The 9,412-nt window shown below is 36.2% G+C and overlaps 1 protein-coding gene across 5 annotated transcripts in view; it reads right to left on the bottom strand.

Annotated features, from left to right (window-relative positions):
• Nkain2 (sodium/potassium transporting ATPase interacting 2) overlaps window positions 1–9,412 on the bottom strand; it is a 1,006,098-nt gene that overhangs the window by 660,790 nt on the left and 335,896 nt on the right. The gene's annotated exons all lie outside the window — the stretch shown is intronic.

Below are 9,412 nucleotides of genomic sequence, written 5' to 3' on the forward strand. Positions count from 1 at the left end.
ATTCTGAACCTACGTTTATAGATCAGGCTGCTCTTGAACTCACAGAGTTCTACTTGCCTCTGCCTCCAGATTGCTAGGATTAAGGGTGTGCCCAACCACAATACCTTTTTCCTCAGCCAAAGGGAAGGATCTGTAATATGAAGCTAATAATCAAGACACAGAGTTAAAGACAGAATTCATTCAGAGATACCACTTGTATGGATGACTCTAAAATGCTCTAAATCAAGACAGTATGATAAAATTATAGAATTACTGTAAATTTCCGAATGTTATTTCTCCCACAGTAATATTCATTAAATACTCACTAAGCTGCTTAGTGTATTTTGAATTTAGGAATTTTTACAACACACTGAAGTAATAAAATGTGATATAGAAGAGCTAAGGCAATTAATGATATGGAATAAATGTCTTTCAAAATAGTCTTAAACTTGAAGCTCAGAACATACTTAGGAGAAAAAATATCACAGGCAAATATCATGAGGATTGACCAAGAGCAAACAGCTTGAGATATGTTCCCAAACTAAAAATTTACCAGCTTATCTGTCTCTAAATAATATAGCAATGATGCAGAACTTTAATTAAAATACATTTTGGAATGAAGTCAACATACAGAAGGCATAAATATATAGTGATTATGTTATAGACTAAAAGTACTGATAGACTGTTTAATGAAATGACATGACATCTATGACAAGCTCAGAAACCAATAAAAATTATCTTCTATCAGTGAATTTATAGTTTCCTGTTTATACTCTATTCATCAAAGTTGCACAGTTATTTCCTTGATAATTGGATATAATGTAAAATGCCAAGTACTTGACAGAAAACAAAAGATGGGGATTCCTGATATTACCTTGATTACAGTTTTGATTTTTGAGGACATACTGGTGAATTATTAAAGCATTAATGGTATCTGGAGGGTAGTAGTAGTAGTAGTAATAGTGAAGGGTAGAAGAAAAGATCATTTAGTAGAAATATATAGTGTCTAAGCTTTTACTTAAAGGGCATGGAAATTTTTCTCTGAAAAGAGCCAAGAATGTAGGCCGGCTAGTACCAGAAACCAGTTGACCACAAAGGCAGGATGTAAGACATCTAGGTGGTTCCAGGGAGCGGTCAACCACAAAGTGAATGACAATGATGATAAAACCACATTCTTGAGAATAATGAGTATGCAGGATGTTTTTCTCATGACCTTGACTCCTAACTAAATCATGGGTTGGGTCCCTCTGAAATTTTCCACTGTTTTTATGTTTTCTTGGTTACCCCCTTACTCCCCCTGGTTTGTGTTTTTTTCCTTTAAATACCCTACACTTCTTGTGCTCTGCCTTGAACTCCTCTACTTCTGCATGGGTTATGAGCTCGGCCCAGTGCACTGGCTTCCACCCGGAATAAACCTCCTGCTGTTTGCATCAAGATGGGTCTCTTGTGAGTCTTTGGGTGGCTGTGTTCTCCCATGACTTGAGAGAGGGTCTCCCCTCGTGGGGGTCTTTTAGTAGTAGTAGCAGTAATAGTAGTAATAGTAGAAGTAGTAATAGTGGTTCATGTTATGAACACCAGAGCTACTCTTGAGAAATATGCTCACAATTGAATTTTAAGTGCTAAATACATTGGTAACAGTCCACAAAATCCTTTGGTTGATCTAGGCCATTTTTTTGTACACATACAAAAAACTAAAAAGCCTTTTGTTGGAAGAGATAGGAAGTAACAGTTATTAGGTTGTGCTTTATCAAACAACCAACCAAACAAACAAAAATTAATCTGAAGACCCCCAGAATGAATAAAATAAATATAGCTCTAAAAATTAAATGCTAAAATTATTTTCACTGTAAGTAATGAAAATACTGACTCTCATCAAGGACATAGAAATATTTTAAGAAATTATATTTTCAGATAAACCTCAGCATATTTTTTGTATTATGCCATTTCTTTGAATTAACTGTGTTACTTTTGAATAATATTTATTTCAGTTAAGACATTCCAAATAGAATTGCTGAAGCATCCAACTTATTAACCTTGGATTCCTATCTTTGTAATTGTAGGTCAGGACAAATTGATATATGCTATGAGTTTAATTGTTGGATTTTAAAGAGTGGTTCACAATTACTTCGAGAACCTAACAACTTTTATGAAGTCGTGGGTGTTAATAACCTTGATAATTTCAAGACTGTTGACATTCCCAAAGAACTGACATAGGATTTCCTCAAGTTGCTCCAATTTGTTATATCTTATTCCATCAAGTTCAGTGCATACCCATGGCTTTTCCAAGCATAAGTTTCTCAATCCTATCATTGAGATTTGTGCCCTCCCTCAAGCTGGGAGCAGGCTGATTCCAACCTTGCTCTGCCACACCTAGGGTAGAGCATTCCAACCTATGTGAAGTCTATTGTTCTGTCACATCTGCAGCTTCCTACATGGAGCCACCACCTGCTGAGCTGATGAGCCAGTCTTCCTGACCAGCTCCTGGACAAGACAACAAGATGCTAATGAGGCTACTACATGATCCTGTCATAGTAGAGGCATGGGTTTCTCCCCTTTATAAACCAAGAATCTTTTTGGTTTTTTGTTTGTTTGTTTTGAGACAGGGTTTCTCTATATAGCTCTGGCTGTCCTGGAACTCACTCTGTAGACTAGGCTGGCCTCAGAAATCCACCTGCCTCTGTCCCCCAAGTGCTGGGATTAAAGGCATGCTCCACCACTGCCAGGCAAAGCCAGACTCTTAAGTAAGCATGGGGCCTTGATCAGAAATTTTGCCTTGGTCTTATACTTTTCTCACCCTCCTACCCATTCAGCCCCATCTTTTCTCTCAGGAACCCAGTAACGTGTGGCCAAATCTTTTCTAACAAAATCTCTAACCAAATCTTTTCTTGGATTTTTTTCCTTTCTTAACTTTTGTCTCCTATTTCAACCTTCACTCTTTCACTTCATGGTTCTTTTATTTACGAAAAACTTTCTCTCTGCTCCATTTTTGCCCCTGCATTTCTTAGAGAGGAACAATGACCTAACCAATTTGGGATCCATTCCCATGGGCAGGCACCAAACCCAGATATTATTACTGATGCCATGTTGTACTTGCAGACAGGAGCTTAGCATGGCTGTCTTCTGAGAGGATCAATCGGGAGCTGACTGAGACAGATGCAGATACACACAGCCAACCATTGGACCAAGGTCTGGGACTCCTATGGGAGAGTTGGGGAAGGATTGAGGAGCTGAAGGGATGGCAACCCCATAGAAAGGCCAACAGTGTCAACTAACTTAGACCTGGGAGCTCCCAGAGACTAAGCTACCAATCTAAAAGCATACATGGACTGGTCTGAGGCTCCTGGTACATATGTAGCAGAGGATGGAGTGCCTTGTCTGTCCCCAGTGGGAGAGGATGCACCTATTCCTGTAGAGTCTTGAGGCTCCAGAGAAGGGCAATGCCCATAGGAGGCACATTCTCAGAGGTAAAGGAGAGGGGGGCAACATTTGGGATGTATTAAATAAAATAAATATTTTTTTAAAAGAAAAACTCTCTGAATAAATTGCTATAAATTATTCAATTGTAATATATAGTCACCTACTGCATATCATTAAATACTACTATTATAATAAAAATAAGATGTTTATAGATAGAAAGAAATTTTTTATTTACTGCTGGTTTATAAGACTACTTGTTGGATATAATTACAGCAAGTAATTTTAGGAGATTAATTTTTCTACTCTATAAATCTAATTTTAGCTTATTGCTCAGGGTTAGCTGTGCTATAAGTACATCCTTAAATGTACTGGAAAAGTTTCTAATGTCCAGCCTAACTTCACACATGGCACACTTCACTTTTCAAATCTTCTTGTCTCCAACTGAAATATGTATTATTTCACAGCACTAATTATACTGTTTCCTAAATCACATGACCTTCTTTCATGAATCTCCTTGCTTTTTATGCCAGTTTAATATCTGTTTCTGTGACAATTATATTTTCCTGTTTACCAATAGACATGTCTAAGTTTGTATTTTGAATTTATTCTTTCTGGAGATACAAGATTCCTTTTTGAGAATATTCATGTGAACTATCCAAATCTCCTTACCTTTAAATTACAGAATTGTGTTTACAAGTACCTTATAGATATTTCTGTATAAACTGCCTTTTGTAAATTGAAAATATTCAAAACCAAATTTATAAACAGACTAAACATTTATATTTATAACAGATTATTATAATAGGCTACGTTTCAGTAGAGTACTCAAAAACCTCATCATTTCCCAAAGGAACTTCACTGATTTTGTTGATTCTTCTTGACAAATTCCTCATCAGATTTTAAGCATTCAATTGCTCATTTTTCATTTCACACATAACTTTACAAGCCTGTATTTTAAGGATCACCAACAGATAATCTCAACATAGGTATCTTCACAAAGCATTCTGTTACTATATTGTTCATCATTATCCAAATATTTAATGTTATTTTATTGCTCATTACTTTCTCCCTAGGGGTCAAGATCTCTCAATAAGTTTATGAAGATGTTAACTAAGTCCCATCTGGGTTACCTTAGGAACAACTTTGCCTAACCCTGAACTGGTACCAAAGTTTTCTAATAAATTTAGGGAGCACCATACAGGTCATATCCATTTTCCTGTGGTTTGAGAAATGCTGCAACATATTTCAACTCCATCCTTTCTTTCCATACTTGTCTTATTCCTCATCCCCAGTCATCATTCAAGAAATGTGATCTGTTGATCACTGAAAAGCTCACTTCTACTTTATGAAAATCTACTCCCATGTTTTTTCCCATATTGGAAAATCAATAGCCCTTTGTACCACCATTGCCCTTCTATCTAAAGCAATGCCTTTATCCATCCACCAATAAGTATTCCTGAATTGCATTGACATATTATGAGCACATGTGAAATATTTTCCTTACTTGCACTGTTTTCTACTCTGGAAATATGATAATTCTGTAAGTCGTATAGAGAGATAGTCAGTTGTACATACCCTATAGTGCATACCACAATGCCTTGAATATAACATAGTTTTAATAACTTTGGAAGATACATGGAATTATTAGAAATGATTCACTTATTTAGATAAACTACTAAATTAAATATACCAAAATATATTGTCTTTACTCTCTGCATTCTTAGAGATGTGATAAGAGAAAAATAACAATTTTCCTAGAAAGAAATTGACAGTTCTATATTTTCAGCGTTTTTTAGTTTATAAACTTTAGTGCATATTGGTATTGCAGTCTGGGCCATATCTACTAAGAAAAGGTGATATCTTAATTTAAAATCTCATCATCAGGGCTAGAGAGTTGACCACTGACTGTTCTTCTAGAGGTCCCAAGTACTGTTCTCAGTAAGTGCATAGTGGCTCACAACCATCCATAATCAGATATGATGTCCTATTCTGTCATGCAGGCATACATGCAAATAAAACACTCAAATACCTAAATAAACACTATAATATTTAAAAAATAAAATAAAATATCATCTCCATTCAAAATGTACAATATTTCTTTTATATAAAAATTAAAATGGCCATTATTTTGTTACAACTTATTCAAATTTTCACCTTTTTAAATAATGAACATGGTAAACAAACTAATTCTTACAAAAGCATTAATAATAATAAAATGAGTTTTCCGTGTGTGTGTGTGCATATATGGGCTTGAAAATGTAAGGCAGGAGGTCTATTTTGATTGTTTTGCCTCAAGCACCATCAAGTAACTTTTTTTCCTTCTTTTTGCCTTCCTTCCTTCCTTCCTCTCCCTTCCTTTCTTCCTTTGTTCCTTTCTTCCTTCCTTCCTTCCTTCCTTCATTCTTCTCTTCCTTCTATCCTTCCTCTTCCTTCCTTCCTTTCTTCCTTTCTTCCTTCCTTCCTTCCTTCCTTCTTTCTTTCTTCATTTATTTGGAAACAGTTTTTTACTCTCACAGAGTTCAGCTAGCCCTAGGTGTTTGCCTGTTTCTGCCATCCCTTTTCTGGAATTAAAAGCATGAACCACTACTTCTATCTTTTTTTCTGTGTCTTTTCTGGGAATAACACTCATGTCTTCAAGCAAGCATAGTATAGGCACTTTGACAACTGAGTATCCTTTCAACCCTATAGCTTCCTTTAATGCATTTATTGATTTTATGGGTATGGATAATTCATATAATCTTCATATTTATTATTCTTTGGAGATATGTGAATCCTGATTCCTGTGTGTGTGTGTGTCTGTATGCTAGAAAGACAGATATTTTCTATGCCATGAGAGGTAAATCCTAAGACAGCAGTAAGTTATTCATGAGGACTAAGCCAGTATGCTTTCCTTAAAATGGGAGGAAAGAGAAAGCACATGGTTTTGACCTTCAAGGTTTCTAAGCCTGTGAAAGCTAAAGTACTTTTTAATAGCATGGAAATTGAGAAACTGAAGAGCATAGAACAAAACAGACTCTGCCCTTTAAGCTTTGGATAGAAAGTAGGAGACAGATGGGAAATTCCATTGTGTACTTTCTCCACCACCTGTCCCCATCTGAATGGGAGCCAGTGTTATAACTACACCTTTATGAAGTTGCTTGGTGGAAATATTGGCATTAATTGGGAAGCCACTTCTCTTGAAGTTAATGCAACATTCAGCTTACCAAAAGTACAAAAAGACAAGTTTACTTCTTTTTTTTGTTTTTGTTTTTTTTAATGCTAACAAATGGATTTATTATTTTTTATGCATTCAATAACAATAACTGTTACATTTTTCTTCCCATTTTCTAGAAACATCTTGGGTGGCCTGGATCTTAAATACAGGACCCATTATCTTCCTTGCATTGAGTATATGGTTCTAGAAAAATCTTTCTACAGAATAAATACTAGGAAAATTCACTAACACAAAAATCAGGGACTTTTAAGTAGCTAGCATAATGTGGAGTATGTGCTATATATCTCCGACTCAACTCCACATTCAGCAGATTACTTACAATTCTGGACATAATATGAACACCATCTAAATAGTATTCACATTACATTTTTAATTTCTTATGCTTACTTATTTCTTTGTTGTCATATCCTAATTTAACAAAAAATTTATTTTGGTCCATAGTAAAATTCTGTTGACATGCTTAACTAACCACAATCACTTGTCCTCAGTTGTCACATATCTTACTTAGCCACACTTTCTGACTCCTAACAGTAACTCTCATATCAGAATTTAATTTTCAACAAATTTGCGCAGACTCTGAGTTCTAGGATTATACTTCCTACTAGACACCAGTCACACAGAAATATAATGCTTTTGAAATATCCTTTTTCCAAGCCAAGAGATGCTGTGATTACAATAAACATACCACTACTCAATAAATTTCTAAGAAACATTTCATTAAACACTTTTTTAACCAAACACACTCTGAAAGACACCTATTTTGGATACTTTGAGTTAGATGGAATGCATAGTTATTAACTTCATGTTTCTACTTTTTTTGGAGGGAAAACTGGTTGTAATGCATTTTTCATTGTATTTTATTTATTTACATTTCAACACTTTCCTGGTTTCCCTCTGGAACCCCCCTATCCCATGCCCCCTCCCCATGCTTCTATGAGGTGCTCCCCTACCCACCCAACCCAAGTACCCACTTCTGCCTCCCCATTCTGCCATTCCTCTACACTGAGGCATCAAGCCTTCACAGGATCAAGAGCCTCTCTTCCCATTGATGCCTGACAAGGTCATCCTCTGCTACATACTCAGCTGGGGCCATCCATGTGTTGCTCCATGTGTATTCCTTGGTTGATTGTTTAGTCCCTGGGCGCTCTGGAGCATCTGGTTGGTTGATATTGTTGTTCTTATATGGGATTGCAAACCCCTTCAGCTCCTTCAGTCTTTTCTCTAAATCTTTCATTGGAGACCCTGTGCTCAGTCCAATGGCTGCCTGTGAGCATCCACCTCTGAATTTGTCAGGCTCTGGCAGAGCCTCTCAGACAACAGCTACATCAGGCTCCTGTCAGCACGCACTTCTTGGCATTTGCAATAGTGTTTGGGTTTGGTGATGGCTCTGGATGGCCTTTCCTTCAGTCTCTGCTTCACACTTTGTCTCTGTATGTCCTTTAGACAGGATCAATTCTGGATTAAAAATTTTTGGTCAGTGGGTGGCCCCCTCCCCCAACTGGGAGCCTTGCCTTGCCTAACCTCTCGATATTGTCTCTACACGTTCTACATCCCCTTTTTTTGGGTATTTCAGCTAATCTCATCCTCTGTTGGGTTCTGGGAAGCCTCTTGTTTTCCTGACATATGGGACTTGCTGGTGGCTAATCCCAATTTCCCATCCCACATTGCTATATATTTCTGTTCAAATTCCTGACCCTCTGTATATCATTCCCATCTCCTGATGAAAAGTTGGCAAGTAACACTATTAATTCCACAAAGAAAATATAAAATATTTATAATTTTTGATAGGATTTAGAGTTCATTAGACCAAAGACTGGAGCCAATTTTAAAGTTTGTAAGTACACATGATTAGAGAAAATATAGGGCAACTATTTCCCAAAGAAAAAGACAATACTGGTTTTAAAATGTAATAAGATTGAATATGATGTAGTTATCTGACTAAAGTTTAGTAAGTATACACAGAAACATATGTAAAATAATGGAGTAGCTATAAGGCTGAGGTTATACGGTACAATAAATTAAACAGAAAAAAGTATCATCCAACAAAATGCTATTATTTCTAAGTACACAGTTAAGTGTCATTGTTTGTATATGCTAGGCCCAGGGAATATCACAATTAGAAGGTGTAGCCTTTTTGGAGTAGGTGTGTCACTGTGGGTGTGGACTTTAAGACCCTTATCCTAGCTGCCTGGAAGCCAGAATTCTAGTGGTAGCCTTTAGATGAAGATGTAGAACTCTCAGCTCCTCGCACACCATGCCTGCCTTGATTCTGCCATGTTCCTGCCTTTATGATAACGGACTGAATCTCTGAATCTGTAAGCTAACCCCAATTAAATTGTTGTCCTTTATAAGACTTGCCTTGCTCATGATATCTGTTCAAAGCAATAAAATCCTAACTAAGACAGTATGTGTGATAGAACCTAATATTTGCTAATGCACTTATAATTGAATTGCTTAATTGTTTCATTTAAAATTATTCTCTCTCACCAGATATGATAAGGGGATAATTTACCTGAATATGCATGTAGTCAGCATGGTTTCTCTCAAAAATTGATGTTTGACTTTTGCTAATATTTAATTAAATTAATTGCTACAAAATAATTGAACAAACTAAGACTTGAGCAATTAGGTGTCATGCCGGGGCTATATGATGCTCAAAAGACAGAAGTTATTAGACAAACTGATTTTTAAAAATTAAATCTGTATACTTCCAAGAGGAAACAAGGAAGAATACTAAAGTGAGATTGGCCTGATAAATATCTTGATTTTACAGCCTTGATCTAAAATCTGGAAAAAAAAAAA

The sequence above is a fragment of the Mastomys coucha genome, unplaced genomic scaffold (assembly GCF_008632895.1).
Source record: "Mastomys coucha isolate ucsf_1 unplaced genomic scaffold, UCSF_Mcou_1 pScaffold2, whole genome shotgun sequence".
Classification (NCBI taxonomy): Eukaryota; Metazoa; Chordata; class Mammalia; order Rodentia; family Muridae; genus Mastomys; species Mastomys coucha.